Below are 17,154 nucleotides of genomic sequence, written 5' to 3'. Positions count from 1 at the left end.
CAATATAGATTCTTCTGGGTTTCTGAATGAAAATAATCAAACAGCTGAAAATAAAAAAAAGAAGGAAGGAAAGAAGGAAAAAGAGAGATAAAGAAAGAAATGAAACAAGGAAGGAAGGAAGGAAGGAAGGAAGGAAGGAAGGAAGGAAGGAAGGAAGGAAGGAAGGAAGGAAGGAAGGAAGGAAGGAAGGAAGGAAGGAAGGAAGGAAGAAAGAAAGAAAGAAAGAAAGAAAGAAAGAAAGAAAGAAAGAAAGAAAGAAAGAAAGAAAGAAAGAAAGAAAGAAAGAAAGAAAGAAAGAAAGGAAGAAAGGAAGGAAGGAAGGAAGGAAGGAAGGAAGGAAGGAAGGAAGGAAGGAAGGAAGGAAGGAAGGAAGGAAGGAAGGAAGGAAGGAAGGAAGGAAGGAAGGAAGGAAGGGAAAGAAAAATGAAGGAAAGTAGAAAAAAGGAAAAGAAAAGGAAAGGAAAGGAAAGGAAAGGGGGGAGAAAGGCAGGAGAATCCAATGAGATACAAAAATAAAATTAACTGGAGATTTTAGCTGTAGATTTCATGTACAAGCTAGGAGCTTTGGGAGTTCATTTTTTACTGTGTCTGACATTTTGCAGAGTAAACAGCAAAAAAAAGACTCATAGAATTTTGAAGCTGGAGAGGATCTGAGCCATCATCTGGTCCAGCTCCCTCATTTTGCAGATGAATTTCAGAGAGGTGAAACAATTTGCCCAAGTCTACTCAACTAAATAATGACAAAACCCAGACTTTTCCAGTGTGGCATGATAACAGGGGATTTGAAGTCAGAATGCCTGGGTTGTAATCCTGAGCTTGTTACTTTCCATTCATTTCTCTATATCTTAGTTTCCTCGTATGTGAAAAGAAAGGTTCCAAATAGATGATCTTTAAGGTCCCTTCTAGGTCTAACTCCCATGATTCCTACCTAATTCAATACTCTTTCCAACATATCCACAGTGTTTCCAACACAATGAGGGGCATATCTGAGGTATCACCCTTGACAAATTATTGTCTGGTTGGACACACAAAACACTCACATATGAAAAAATAGAGGGCAGTACAAGAGACCAAAGAATAAGTACTGATCTCTTCCATAGCAGAACCAGCTTGGTATAGTGGACAGAGAGCCAACAGCCTTTAAAATCAGGAAGACCTGTGTTCAAATACTGGAGAAATCGTTTGACTTCACTCAGGAAAAGGAAAGGTGCCCATTTGCATCAGGAAAGGAAGTTCCTAAGTAGGAGCTCCCTGTCCTAAAAGAAATCACTGCCCCAGTTCTGTCCCCATCCCCGTCATCATTGAAGAAATTAACTGAATGAAGGCAAAATCACAAAAGAGGAAAGAAAAGACAAAATAAAATAGAAAATGAACAATTTTACAATTGAGCCAGATGTTAATAGAAATTAATACTGATACAGTTCTGTGAACATATTGGAGTTTGGCAGATGGAATGTAGAATAGTTATTGATCAAAATAATTTCATGAAAGTTGATAATGTTAGGACTATTCCATATAAATGTTTATGTATTCATTTTTTCTGTGATGCTAAAAACTTTGCTATCAAGTGAATAAACAAATAAATAAATAAATACTTATGAGAATGAAGAAAACAATACCACCTAGGAAGTTATTTTCCAGAGCTTGAGATAGTATTCACAGAATAGTCAATAATATCAGTAATGAGGCAGCTTGGTGGCACAGTGGATAGAGCATGGGGCCTGATATCAGGAAGAAGTGAGTTCAAATCCAATATCAGACACTTTGTGCAACCCCTGAGTAAGTCACTTAACCCCTATTTGCCTCAGTTTCCTTATCTATAAAAGGGGGATAATAACACCTCCTAAGGTTGTTGTGAGGATCAAATAAGATAATAATTGTAAAGGTTTAGCATGTATCGTTCTTATTCAGTTGCTTTAATCATGTCTAACTCTTTGTGGTCCCATTTGGGGTCTTCTTGGCAGACATACTGGAGTGGTTTGCCATATCCTTCTCCAAGCACATTTGACAGATGAGGAAACTGAGGACAATAGGGTTATGGGCCTTGACCAGTCACACAGCTAGGAAGTATCTGAAACCAAATATGAACTTAGGAAGATGAGTCTTCCTGAATTCAGGTCCAGCATTTTGTCCCCTCTACTACCTAGCTTCCCTATGCCTGACATATAGTAAGCATTATATAAATGTTAGATATAATAATTATTATTGTTATTAATGGAATTATAAAAAAAATAACCAGTCCCTTGGCTGCCTCCATTTTTGGTCAAAATGTGCTTTGTGTTTGTCTTCTTAAAATTGCACTGATGGACAGCGAGGTAGCACAGAGAAAGAGTCAGGAGGATCTGGATTCACATCCAGGCTCAGATACTTCTTAGCTGCAAGGCCTGGGCAAGTCACTGAACCCAATTTTCTAGACTGATATTAAATATTGAGAATATACTAACACAGAAGGTAAAGTTTCTTAAAAGAAAAGAAAAAATTGCATTGATATTTTAAGGCGCAAAAGAAAACCTCTGCTCATAAAAGAGGAGCCAGAAATGAAAAGAGAATTAATACATTTCACAGTTTCTACCAAGAGCATGAGCAGTGCAATTCCCAGAGAGAAATGAAGTTCAGATTCCAGTTTGCATCCCATTCTGCCTTGCATGAGACTTTAGAAAAGTCATATCCTTTACATCTTCCTCTAGGACTTGAGAATAAAGGGCAGCTCTCATTTTTTCCTTGGCCAGTTTTCAGTGTTTGGATCTCATTTCCCTTGTCAATATGTTTATCTTCTTCCTCATTTTCAAACAGTATTTCCTGTCCAGAAATGCTACCCTCCAGGATTTATATTTAGCTTTTTGCAGAGAAATGCCATCAGTGGATTCAGGAAGTGGAGATCTCTGCAACCGAAGGCTTGTGCTTTCAGGGGCCAAGATGCTCTTTGCTGAGTAGCTTTGTCGCTGGCCTTTCCAAACCCAGGCAACCCGACCCTTTGTCAGAGAGCATAGGATTGTGAATTTGAAGGGTTGTTTATTTAGGAAAGTATGAGACACTCAGCTGCATAGAAACCAAATTCTCTGCTTATCCTCCTTTCATTATGTTCCTGAAGAATATTCATTTCGGGTCATATCACCAGGAATGATGGTCATTCCCCTCTGGTCAATGAATTAGTCACCAGCATGGATCAAGTAGTCATGATGTTCAAAATTCCTCATTAGCTTCTATGTGGGAATATCTATAGAGATGAAAGGAAAGAAACATGGGAAAGAATATCATCTGCCTTTACATACTTACATTTTTGTAAAAGAGCTTTAAAATTTTAATTTTAATTTTTAAAAAACCCTTCTCTTCCATCTTAGAATAAATACTATGTATTGGTTCTAAAGCAGAAGAACAGTAAAGGCTAGGGAATGGGGATTAAGTGACTTGCCAAGGGTCATTCGCTAGGAACTATCTAAGGTCATATTTGAACCCAGGACCTCCTACCTCTAGACCTGGCTCTCTATCCACGGGGCCACCTAACTGCCTTCCTAAATTTAATTTAAAATTTTAAAGAAAATATTTTAAAATGTTTAAAATTCAGTATCCTTTTTAACAAATTACTGAATGATTGCTTTTCATTTTTTAGTTAAAAAAAGTTTCACTCAACTGTCTGTGACTTATCTGATTGCCAATGATGAAATCCAGCCTTCTTGTTATTATCAGTTTGTCCTGACACAAAACAAGTGTAAGGATATGTGTGGGTCACATCTCCTCCATGTGTAATGGGGCTCCAAGTACAGTGAGGGGCTATCTTTAAGAGAGGTTAAGAATCTCTAGACTTCTCTCCTTCTATCCATCCTTCTCCAAGGAAGTCTTCCATTTCTGCCAGAAGGGCAAGCAGGAGATCGGGGCTGGAATCTTCCCCCTCAGAAATAGAAGGATGTATCCATCTTCTCTCTTAGATATTATTTTCTTAGGGGATACAATTGTCTCCAATCCAACTTCAGATTACCTTGTCATTTGGAAGTGGGGAGGACCTCAAGCTCTCCATCCAAGGCTTGACTTCTCTCTTCATTGTTGCTTGTCTTTCATTTTCAGAAGTCCAACGACATTACAGGATGATGTCTTGACTTGCACATGAATCACATTTAAGTGAGGCAGCTGATTCTGAAAGAGAGAATGAGGCTGATAACTTTACACACCTCTGACACCTAAAACCAATTCCAGAGTGAACACACATGGCAAACATCAAAGAAACCCATTTATCCAAGTCAGTAGCAAAACAGAAGTCAGAGAAGGTAAAAATAGGAGACTATCTATGTCAGACAATACTCTCTCCCATTGAGAGCAAGAGTGCAACCAAGAAGAGAGACCTTGATCTCATCTAAGGGGAAACTCCCCCCAAATCTCTGGAATCGCAGTCTGATGTAAGAGCATGATGGACACTGGTAGCTCCTCTCCTGTCTTCTCAGGGTCTTTTCCTTTAGCAACCTAAAGTGGGGTTTACCTGCTCCATCTTCCCTCTTAAAGCTGGAAGCCAAAGTGCCTGAAACAACCCAACATCACAAAGAAGACTAAAGCTGAACTCAAAGAGGATTGGCAAAGAGGTCTTTAGCCAGTTGAGTGTTCTGTCTGGCTTCTTCATTTCCACCAATAGACTGCCATGCCTTTGGGCTTTGGGAGAAGACTAAGCGCAAGACTATAAAAAGAACCCTGGAGTGGGAGCAGGGGCTATTAGGACAGCTTGAATGTGCTCTCAAGAGTCAATTGTTAAATTTTCTTTATTTTTCTTTTTATAAAAACTCTTATCTTCCACCTTAGAATCAATACTGTGTATTAATTCCAAGGCAGAAGAGTAGTAAAGACTAGGCAAAGGGGGTTATGTGACTTGCCCAGAGTCACACAGCTAGGAAATGTCTGAGGACAGGTTTGAACTCCGGAGGACCCCCTTTCTCTATACCTGGCTCTCAGTCCACTGAGCTACCCAGCTGCCCCCAAATTGTACACTGTGAGCATTTGCACTTCAGAATTAACAAACATGACAAATCAGAGCGTTTTTTCTGATCAGATTGTCTAGACTTAAGAAAGTGATAGAGAAAATGTTAATAATACAGATACAATTTAAAAGTCTTTTATTATAATTATTTTCTAGAGGCATGGTTGCTAAATATTTACCAACACCCCCCTGGATAGGAATTGGAAGATAATGTTCTCATCTTGGCTGTAAGACTACTAGCTTTGAGATCATCTTTGCATCTCACTTTACTTATCTATATAATGGGAATAATAATACTTCTAATTTCTATCTCACAGGATTGTTGTTGGGAAAACATTCTGTTAACTTCCAATGATTCTAAAAATGTGAGCTGTTGACACTATAATTTCAGTTTGCAAAAACTACCAAATAAAAATAAATAAGGATTGTTTCCATATTTGCCTTTGTGTTTAAGTTGCTAAACATGGAAAATAACATTGTCAATAATAGTATTTTAAAAATAAATGTTAATGACTGTAGTATTACTCAAAGAGAAGTTACTAAATAATGAAAAACAGAAATGACGTATTTTAATATGATATATATGGTATGACCGAATGACTAAAATTGTGGAATTGGATGAGGTAAAAATTAAATGGCTAATCTCAAAATTAACTAAAATGGCCAATTATTATCTAAATTACCATGGAGGGAAAGATCTGTTCCATATGTAGCCTAGGTCATCCTCAATCCTCATTGTGAGCCTTTGAAAGTAACATCTTGGTTCAAGTTATGCTTTGGGTCATTGTCAATTCATAACCAGAGTTCAAGTGCCTCTATATGGAGCTTGAAAAAAATCAGATTAATTCAGAGGATACATTAACTCAAGGTATTTCATGAAACTGAATAGCAAGGTAAATAACAACAACAAAAACATAGCTTTCTAGTTCTTTTGTGAGGCAGACCCATAGCTATATCCAAGGAGCACAACAAAAGTCCCTTTGGCCAAATTTGCCATTGAAATGAATTGCTTCTCACTTGTTACCAATGGAATTCCCCAGTCTCCTGTGATATTTGGAAATACCTTTCAATTTTCATTAAATGCCTGTGCTTAACAAGGAATCTCCATCTTCCAAGAGAACCTTGCTACTGGAGGGTCTTAGACTAGAATGGTGTCTTCACAACTCTCATTCCAATTATTCTCTTCTGTGTTAGAAGGCAAGAGTATGTCCTCAAGCTAGAAGATTTAAAATTTTTATCAATGACTTGGATAAAGGATTGACATCTTTCTGAAATTTGTCAATAATCCAAAGCTGGAAAGGATAGCTAGCTCACTGGATGACAGAGTCATGATCAAAAATCATCTTGACTTAGATTTAGTCAATTAGAAGAGATTTCATAAAGATAAATATAAATTCTTACCCTTCAATGGAAAAAAGAGATGTTGTAAAGATAAATGTCCATTCTTAACATTAGATGTAAAATAAAGTTTTTATAAAGATAAATGTAAATTCTTACTCTTGGATATAAAAAATCAATGTCATAAGAGCATATTGCATGAAATATAATCAAGTAATCTACCTAAAAAAAAAAATCCAGGAGTTTAAGTATACTGAAAAGTTCAATATGAGTCAACATTGTGATATGGAAACAAACAAACAAATACAAAAAAAAGCCAATACCCTCTAGGGCAGCAATTAAGGGAGATTTAACTTCCATACCACATCTAAAGTATTATGTTCAGTTCTATGTGACATTTTATAGTGCCCTCTAGGGTCTCTAGTGAGAGCACTAAGAATGGTGAACCAAATTCATGATACACATAAAGAATAATTTAGGCAACTTGGAATGTTGGAGTTAAAAATGGAAGGGGGATATATTAGCAGGTAATTGGGACCCATTTTTTTGCAGGTTTTCAAGCAAAGACTGAAAGGCTACTTATTGAATATATTGTAGAAAGAATTTTTTTCCTGTATAGGATGTTCACTGAGGTCCTCTCCAATTCTGAAGTTCTTGAAGACTTCATGGATTCCTAGAATTCCATATGATTACTGTTGTTCACTTGTTTCAGTTGTGTCCAACTCTTTGTGTCCCCATTTGGGGTTTTCTTGGCAAAAGTACTAGAGCGGTTTGCCATTTCCTTCTCCAGCTCCTTTTACAGATGAGGAAACTGAGGCAAGCAGGGTAAAATGATTTGCCCAGGGTTACATAGCTAATAAGTTTCTGAGGTGACATTTGAACTCAGGTCTACCTAACTCCAGGTTTAGTGCTCTACCCATTGCACCATCTGGCTGCCCCTTATTGTTACATACTCCAAATCTTTGTAAGTCTAGTTTTTCTTATTCATCCCCTGAGCTAGGCTCCAGGTAGGTCAGAAATCAAATCCTAGATTCTGAAGATTCAGAAGACAGGTTCTGAATATTTTACATTAGTCAAATAATCATAAAATTTTAGCTAAAACTAGAACAGCTGCCCTTTTGAATGCATGCTGGCCATTAGTAAATCCATATGGCTAATAAAAATATTAGCAATTTAGTATTGATGCTAGCCAAGGTTTGAACAAAAGCTGTAATGCATTCAGAGTGAAATATATTGATTTTTGGAACACACAATTTGTTTTGAAAAAGAACCATAAGATCATGTGGCTCTGAGATAGAAGAGACCTTAGAGATTCATTTAGACCAGTCTTCTTGAAGAAAAGAATTATTTACTCAATGGTTAATGATTAATTTATAAATGTAGAAATATATAATACAGCAGATTCACTTAAGGACAAAAATAACTCCCCACTCCTGCCCTTGCCTATTACACCCAGAATGGAAGAAATCTGTGAATATCACAAATATGGAAAGGGCAAGGGCTCCACATCCATCCACTCTGTTCCTTTCAAAATGGTGATGAGATGGGGGTACTGAACACATGGTATCAAAGGACTCACTGGAGTAGACACTTCCTATTTTATTGACCTTATTTAGCAATTTTGGAAATAAACTGATCCATGTTCCTTGGCCAAAAAGATCAGACAATAAAGCTAACACACATTCTACCTCCCCTCCTTATTCTCTCTTTTTTTATTTTTATAAGAATATTTGGTTTATCCTCTGGATTTGCCACCAACATACTTTTCAGTATTGGAACAGGTAAGAGAATTGGACCTAGAGTCAAAATGATCTGAATTTTAATCTAGCTTCAGATCCTTGCTAGCTGTTGGACTCTGGTGAGACACTTAAATTCTATCTTCCTCATTTTCCTCGTCTGTAAAATGAGGGTAATAATGGCCCCTACCTCATAGAGCTGTTGTGAGGATAAAATGAGAAAATATTTGCAAAGCGTTTTATAAACACTGATTGTAATATAAATGTTACAAATATATATTTATTAAATATTTACATATAAATATATACTTATATAATATATTGTGTATAATAATAAATATATTTATAATATATACATAAATTAGATATAAATTTATAATCTATAAGAAACACATTCATATACATTAAACATAAATATTCAACACAAATAGATAAATATGAATATTTAAAATAAATACTATTATTATTATTGTTGTTGTTGTTGTTATTATCCTAAAGAGAAGAGAAGTTTTAATAACAGGGGACTTTATGGTGCAAAGATTAGAAGTGATCCTATATTATTTATTTATTAATCCTTTTTACAAATAGTATATTTTATTCTGTTTATTTAAATCATGGTTCTTGATGGCTAAACTTAGTTCAGAATTCAGCTGGTCTATAATAGGTTAATTGTAAAAATCCAGCTCTCCTTCTAATTACTAATTTATTCTTGCCTCATGACATTTTCTAATCTTGGGGAATGTATGAGAAGGGGAGTTTGGGGCCTGCTATCTTTATGCCTCCAAGCTATCCTTCAAGGCTGTCTGGTTTGCTGTCCAAAAGGCAAGGCTTCTATCTTGCACCTGGACTCCAACAAGGAGCCCTTCTTAGTCTCCTGAGAGAAGGGAGGTCATTGCTAGCTCTCATTACCAAACTTCCAACCAATTGTGTTGCTTCTTGCACCTCAGCTTTGTGACCAGTCATCTACCCTATTCTGCTCTTTGTTCTGTATTCTCCAAAACCCTGTAAAAGGAGAATTGTCTATTCACTCAAGGTCTTTGGCATAATGGAGGCAAGCAACTGAGCCAGTTATTGACACCTAGCATACCCCTACTAAGAAATATTATCTTGCATAGTGATCTGCCTCAGTTTACCTCTTTGTTAAAATTAAATTGAAACCATGGGAAATGATAAAAAAAAATCCCACAGAACCTTGCAGTGACATTCATAGACATATACTAGTTATGTCTTTTAATGTAAATTAGTCTCTTACTTGAGAAGGTGAAAGACCTTGAGAAATGTCTATTTGCACTATAAAATATTAAAACATTAAGCAGTTTTATAGCCAGAAAAGAAGGTAGACAAGAGGGCAATATAATTGTTTTTTCAGTGACTAGCCCAAGACTCAAAAAATATATATATTTGTAGACAAAAAAAAAAAAAACCTCTACATAAAGCAAAAAAGAATGGAAAGTTTAAAAAAAAATCTGCCTTCTTGGAAATATGTAAAATTGATGTCTTTGTGTTATCAGTGCCTCATACATCACGAACACTTAATGAATTTCAAATCAGATTGAATGAAATAGAGACACACTATCTAATTAAAGATGGCTTAATGAAGGTGAGAAAAGTTAAACACTCTTATAGTGTCCACAAATTTCTTTTCATTCTGATGATACTGTTGTGGGCAGTTAGGTGGCTCAGTGAATTGAGAGTCAAGCCCAGAAATGGGAAGTTGTGGGTTCAAATTTGATCTCAGACACTTCCTAGCTGTGTGACCCTAGGCAAGTCACTTGCCCCCCCCCCCATTGCCCCATTGAAAGAAAGAAAGAGAGAGAGAGGGAGGGAGGGAGGGAGGAAGGAAGGAAGGAAGGAAGGAAGGAAGGAAGGAAGGAAGGAAGGAAGGAAGGAAGGAAGGAAGGAAGGAAGGAAGGAAGGAAGGAAGGAAGGAAGGAAGGAAGGAAGGGAGGGAAGGAGGGAGGGAGGAAGGGAGGGAGGAAGGAAGGAAGGAAGTCCATTATTTTCTGCAGTTATATCCAATTGGTTCATTGTGCTTTTCTCAGCATCAACAAAATTCAAGTGAATTCAGCAAATACAGAGTTGAACATTAGGGATACATTTTTCCTTTTTTGCTGTAAAAGCTATGTTCTCACCTAATTTTTTTTTTCTTGGACTGTCCAACAGGTAAAAGATAACATTTTAAAAGTGTGTAGTGTAAGGGGGGAAAGGGGCTAAATTTTAAAGGGTTGGACTGGATTATTTAAGAGTGTGGTTGCCAGGGATTTAATTTATTACAAAGAGATTTATTTACAATTTATTTACAAAATGTAGAAAGAGTGAATTAAGGAAATCAGAGAGAGGATAAGGTAAGTCTCTCCGGAGGTTAGTTTTTTTGTTTTTTGTTTTGTTTTGTTTTTTTCAGAAAATCCAGCAGTTAAGAGTCAGCTTTTCACTCACCATGTGTCAGTTCAAAGGAAGAGATTTTAGAACAGCCTCACCAGGAACAGGAACTTGGATCCAGCCTCCACTCCAAAGAATGAAGAATTGTCTCCAGTCTCCACTTCTAAAGAATGAAGAACTGTCTCCAGACTCTACTCCCAAAGAATGAAGAACTGTCCCTCACAGGAAGTGACAGCTCCTTTTAAAGGTGCTTCTTTTGCATCACTTTCTATATCTTCCCCTAATTTTACATCTACCAATCACAGTTGAAGCTGTGCTTTAAAGACTTCCCAGGGGCAGTTAGTTTAATTCTAATTCATCACCCACTATTGCATATGTGGGTCACAGACCTCCCATTTAATGATTAAGTGGGATGTTTACACTTTTGGTGATTAGATTTAAAAATGGGCAGATCTCCATACTCAACTTTTAAATAGGGTATTTATGCTTTTGGTGATTAAATTTAAAAATAGGCAGGGGTTACAATTTCAATCTTCACAATCAGGGGAGAGTTAATTTTAATCTTCACAGTAATTAGATGCTACTAAGTAGGCAACATTGCTTTTCTATCTATTTTTAATAACAATAATATAATAATTTTATAATAATTATTATAAAAAAAGAAAAGGATTGATTAAGCTTTGACAACCCTCAAGCTCTGAATGATTTGAAGGGGGGAAAAACCCTTTGATTTATTCTTTTTTCTAGTTGTTACTTTGGGGTGGAATGGGATCATAGAGGAGATAAGAGAGAATGAATCAATGATAATGAACTACAGAGAACTCTCAATTCAATTCAATGATCATTTATTTATTCTGCAACTAGTCAGGCAAGACAGAAGTATTTAACTCATTTTCTGGTGCCAATCAAATAATCTTCAAATTGTAAAAAAAAAAAGGGTGGTGGGATGGCTAAAAGGGTGTTGAAATTTAAGAAAAACAGAGAGATGTAAGAGTACTAGCTTCTTTCCACCAGTGTAAGCCACTGGACCTCCTAGCACCCTGAATGGACTGGCAGGGGTTGATTGCTAAACACCTGGAACTAATCTCTGGGAAATATACTGAAGGACAGAAGAAGGAGGAAATGCTTTCCTAGTGGCTAAGAAGCTCAGTGAAAAGAACCCTGGATCATATTTAGCAAGATAAGACTTCATAATCCTGCCTCTGATACTTAACAACTGTGTAGCCTTGAGCAAGGTAATTCATTAACTTACAGAAATCTCAGTTTCTTCATCTGTAAAAATGGGAATAATAGTTATGTCTATCTCACAGGGTTATTATGATCTCAACTGAGATAATATAAATAAAAGGCTTTGTATACTCTAAGTTACTATTTAAATGCTAGCTCCCCCCCCCCCCAGCTGGAAGCACAGGGGTTCTCAGGGGCTGAATCCTACTACTGACCAAAATAGCTTTGACCTATTGTATTTCAGACATGGGCAAGTTCACCCTTCCTTAAACAACCAGGTGCCTTCCTGCTTCTGAAGATCTTACCATATTGATGCCCAAGTTAACGTGGATACTTGATTGGCATAGCCCTTTGAAGGTCAGAACTCCGAGCTCAAGAGATCCAGTTGCCTCAGCCCCCATTATAGCTGGGATCCGAGGAGTGTGCCACCCCATCTGGCCCAAATTTCTAAAACAGAAAAGGAAAGAGAGGAGATAAGAAAATGGAACCTTCAAGAAACAGGCTAATGATCTTAACTCCAAGTCTTGTCAAAATTCTAGAACACATTATTAAAAATAAATAAAATATAATTAAATTAAAAATAATTTAAAATCTTAAAAATGATTGGTAAAAATCTAGAAAAGAAAATAGTTATCACAGAGAGGCAGCATGGCTTTCTTAAAAGAAATCATATCAATTTCATTTTGTATTATGACCAGACTAATAGACTATTCAGACTGGGTGATTCAGAGATATAGTTCGCCTGGGTTTTTAAAAAATATGTGACCTTGTCTCTATAGCGTTAGATTAATATTGAACTGGTTGAATGGATGAACTTAAAAGAATAGTCATTAATTGTTAAAGATTTCAGCTTGGAAAAAATTCTATAGTGAAGTGGCCCAAAGATCTGTCCTTATTCCTGTGTTAAAAATACATTTCAGTTTTATCAAGATCTTGGATATAGGATCAAATAGTTTCTTTATAAAATGTATAGGTAACAAAAATTTCAAGAGGGATAGCCCAATAAGAATCAAACATCAGTCATTCATAAAGTAAAAAGTTCTTTTAATAAGTGTACATATAGAATTCGCTAGTAAAAGACTTAAGACTCCCGGGGACTAGAACATGGGGAAGCAGGGTCAAAAAAAAAGTAGCCTTCAGGACAAAGGATACTATATAAGTCTCAAACATGGGAGGGGAGGTCAATAGGCCTCAGATGTGAGGAGGAGGGAGGGTGGTCAACAGTCATGCCATAAGAGGCTTCCCTCAGACTTGGCATACCCATTTGAAACCATACTCCTTTTACTACTACTCTTAATCAATGAGCAGAGATGTCCAGATCGCCATCATTTCTAAATCAGGGCAACTCTCCTGAGACAGGTGATATAGAGATGGAAACCAATATAATTCACTTCCTTATTTCAAGCATCAGAGCTAGAATCAGGGGCCAATAAATATCTAACCTTGAAGGTCTATGACTTCATAAACAAAGAATTATGTACAATAGGTCAGTGAAATAGCTAGAAGTGGTATTTACCCAAGAATAGCTAACAGATGTTTACAGAAAAACACAGGGGTCAAAAAGATACTTAGGGTCTTAATTGTCTTGAGGCATTTTGTCATCAGATAATTTAGGATTACCTCAATAGCTAATAGATTGGGTGATTGAGTCAATATCCAAAAAGATTTTGACAGGATAGAACATTACGTTAAATCTAAGAAAATAAAATTTCATAGGAATGTAGCCAGTGGCAAACAGATTTCCCCAAGGGCAAGAAAGAGAATATTGATGTGGTTCAAGCTTCTCTTCCCTTCTACTTTGCCTTCTAAAAGAACTAAAAGAGAGTAAGAAGGGTAAAGGGGGGGAGCTAAATTGCCTGCTAGCTGTAACCATCTTTATTAAGAACTATGGAAAATCAATAAAAGGCTTAAATGTCTCCCAAATCTCTAGTTTGGTGTTGTGATGCTTCTGTATGTTTTTTTGTTTTGTTTTGTTTTTTGCCATTTAAGATATTTTAATTTTGAAAATTTTTCTATTTTCTCTTTTTTTCTATATAAAATAATATTCCATTATAAGTACTATAGGGTCCCCTATAGTACTTATAGGTAGGTAATATGTTCAAAGACCTACCACAAGTGACCAAAACTGCAGATATAGTTTTCTTGTACATCTATATGTATAATAAAGTTTAAATGATAAATTAAACACAGTAAGACATTATCAATGTTTTAATACAGTGAGTTGAGTTGGGTCTTTTCTATTAGCTCATATGCTTACCATTATTTTAATTAATTATTCTAGGTCATAGGAACCATAGAGACTGCATCAGCAGCAATCCTCAAACCCATTGGTCAAACCCTGAGCATGAGTTCCAACAGCCATGAAGTAGGTGCTGTAGAGCACTTAGAGCTTGCCATCTGTCAGAGACATCAAAGTCATCCAATGCATCCTGGGCCATCACCAGTCTTGCTGACTTTTGTCTTAACACTGGACTTGGATGACTCTGGAAGAGAGAATGAAGCTAATGTACAGCTCTGCCTCATTTAAATTCAACTCATGTGCAAGTCAAGGCATCACCTTTGTGATGGCATTGGTCCTCTTCAAAAAAGAAGGATGAATTGTAGCACCAACAAATGTCAACAATATGTCAGTTATCAGCAAATTATCAGCCAGGCAAGTATGCAATAAACACTGTCATTCTGCACACAGAACAACAGGAAATTAGACACCCCTTAGTATTCCCTTTGGCACGATCAAATAAGTATTAGCATACAGATACAACTTAGGTTTATGGTAGGTTTCACAGTGATAAAAGGTACATAGTTAAAGGGAAAGTGAAAAAGCATTTAGAATAGGATTTCCCTAGATTCTAGGGCAAGTGAGTTTTTACTCCAGGGTCTAGAGTATTGCCTAAACTTTTATAGTTTTCCAATATTGGGAAGGAGACATCAATAGTCTAGGAGCTTTGCTTATGGACTGATATCATGGGAATTTATCAATTCAATTTAATAGATGTTGCCTCCATCAAACCTGACAAAGAAATTTTGCCTTCAAGTGAAAACCCAGAAGTTAATTCATTGGTAAAAACTTCGAGAAATTACCATACAAGCATATGAGTCCAATGTGGGTTGAACATCAAAATTCAGTATAAAGGATGATGCATAGTGTATATATCGTTTCTATTTAATGTATGTGAGTTATTAATTATATATTTGTTGATCCCAGAAAAGTGATAAATTGCTTTTTATTTCTATGGGTAATCACTAAAATAATACTTTTCTTATATTTAAAAATATATATGATTAGGACAGAAGTCACCAGTTAGACAAACAAATCAATTAATGTAGAAAGAGAAGTTTTGACATAGGCCCAGTCTATTCAATAATAAACATTAGCTAGTTGATGAATATCATACTGGTACAGTGAGTAGAGTGTTGGGTCTGAAGTCAGAAAGACTCATCAGTGGGATCAGAAAGAGTTGGGCAAGACTGAAAATTTCTCTCTCTCCATATATATGTGTGTGTGTGTGTGTGTGTGTGTGTGTGTGTGTGTGTGTGTGTGTGTGTGTGTGTATGAGAGGAGGGAGGGAGTACCCATACCACTGAAATTATAGATCTTGGAAGTTCGATATTTGATAGGACTAGTAAGAGGTACTCAAAATTACTTTAAAGGATTTTACTGCAAGATGTGAATTTTAAAACTATTCCACCATAATCAGACGATTCTTTAGAAGATCTGATTTAGCTATTTCCCGATTAGTAACAATGGAGATATTTGGTTTAACAGAATCAAGTCTTGGGAACTATACATTTTTCCACCCTCCTTAGTTTAACAAGATTAGGAAGATCTGCACCAAATTCAAGATTTAATTATCTGAGGAAATGACCTTCACCAGACATGTGCAGAAAAATCAGACAGACCCCTGAGCTGTCCTAAGTCAAGCTAAACTATCATTGGTACAGATGAGACACAGGAAAGTGATATAAAACCGTCTATATAAGGCACATCACTTCCTCTCTCTTCCTCTTTCCCTAGAGAGGTGATTCTGGCTGGCAGTGTGCTAGGCATTCCGACATCTTGGAGTGGTGGCAGTTATTTGTCTGGGTTTGGTGGTGAGTTTTGCCCTTGAGCTGATTAGGTTGGGGCATCTTAGCTGAGCCCTTTTGGAGGTCAGGCTGATTCCTTCCTCCTTCACACTCAAAACCTTTCTTTCTAGATCTCCTAATCTTCCCACCCTGTCCTGTACTAGCCCCTTTCTTCTTCCTTCTTCTTAATCTCCTCCACTATATCAATTAAATCCCCATAAAATTTTCAGCTAACTTGGGTATTTTATTATTTCGGATTTTCCCTGGTGACCAAATTAAATTTAGATTTTTAAGTCACAAAGATAAAACTATCCTTTACAAAGAGTAGCCCTGAAAAGCTTAAAATATTTAGATATTTATGGTATCACCTTTTGTCACATCAAAGAACTAGAAACAAAGTAGAATTCCATCAATTGCAAATGGCCAAACAAACAATTATGGTGATGGTGGTGGTGGTGGTTGTTCAGTCATGATGTCCAACTCTTCATGACCCCATTTGAAGTTTTCTTGGCAAAGATACCAGAGTGGTTTGTCATTTCCTTCTCCAGCTCATTTTACAGATGGAAAAATTGAGGTAAACAAAGTTAAGGGACAGAGTGAAGTCTGAGGACAGATTTGAACTCAGGAAGGCTTGAACTCAAGAAGATCAAGAAGGGTCCAGATCTGGCGCTCTATCCATTATGCCACTTAGCTGCACTAAACAAATTATGGTATATGACAATGGAATGTGTGCCAATAGATGCAATCAACACAAAGAATTGAGAGAAGCACAGGAAGACTTTAAAATTTTTTTATTCTTTTAATGATCAAAAATCTATTTTCTATCACTCCCAATTCTCTCCACTGAGAAAAAAGGTATAAAACAAATTTCTATGCTGGTCAAAGCATGGGAAGACCTCTGCAAACTGATGTGAAGTTAGCAGAACCAGGAACATCATATACACAAAGACTAGAGCACTGTAAATGGAAAGGAGAACCACAAAAAATAAACACTGAATGCTATAAAATTGTAATGACCAATCTTGGCCCCAAAGAAGACATAACTGAAGGCTTCTTTGCTGAGGTGGAGGACCATAGATGTGCAATATTGAATAAGACATCAGAATGCTTCAAAATATTGGCTAGCATTGCTGAATTTTTGTCCTTTTTGCATAGTTTATTAAAAGGGATGCTCTATAGAAGGAAACAGGGTATAGTAGGAAAAGAAGGTGGCATAAAAATAAAATATACTAATTTAAGTGAAGAACATTGTTCTTCAATTCCACAACACCAGTAGAATTGCTCATCGGCTACAGGAGGGAGATAGGAGGAGGGGAGGGAAAGAACATGAATCATGTAACCATGGGAAAATATTCTAAAATAATTAAAGTTAATTTTTAAAAATTAAATAAAATAAAATAAATTTAAGTGAAGAGCTTCTTTCATCTCTGAAAAGTCTGACAGGTACTA

The sequence above is a fragment of the Monodelphis domestica genome, chromosome 8, assembly GCF_027887165.1.
Source record: "Monodelphis domestica isolate mMonDom1 chromosome 8, mMonDom1.pri, whole genome shotgun sequence".
NCBI classification, from domain to species: Eukaryota; Metazoa; Chordata; class Mammalia; order Didelphimorphia; family Didelphidae; genus Monodelphis; species Monodelphis domestica.
The sequence above is the reverse complement of the archived record's forward strand: the minus strand, read 5'-3'. Positions refer to the sequence as shown.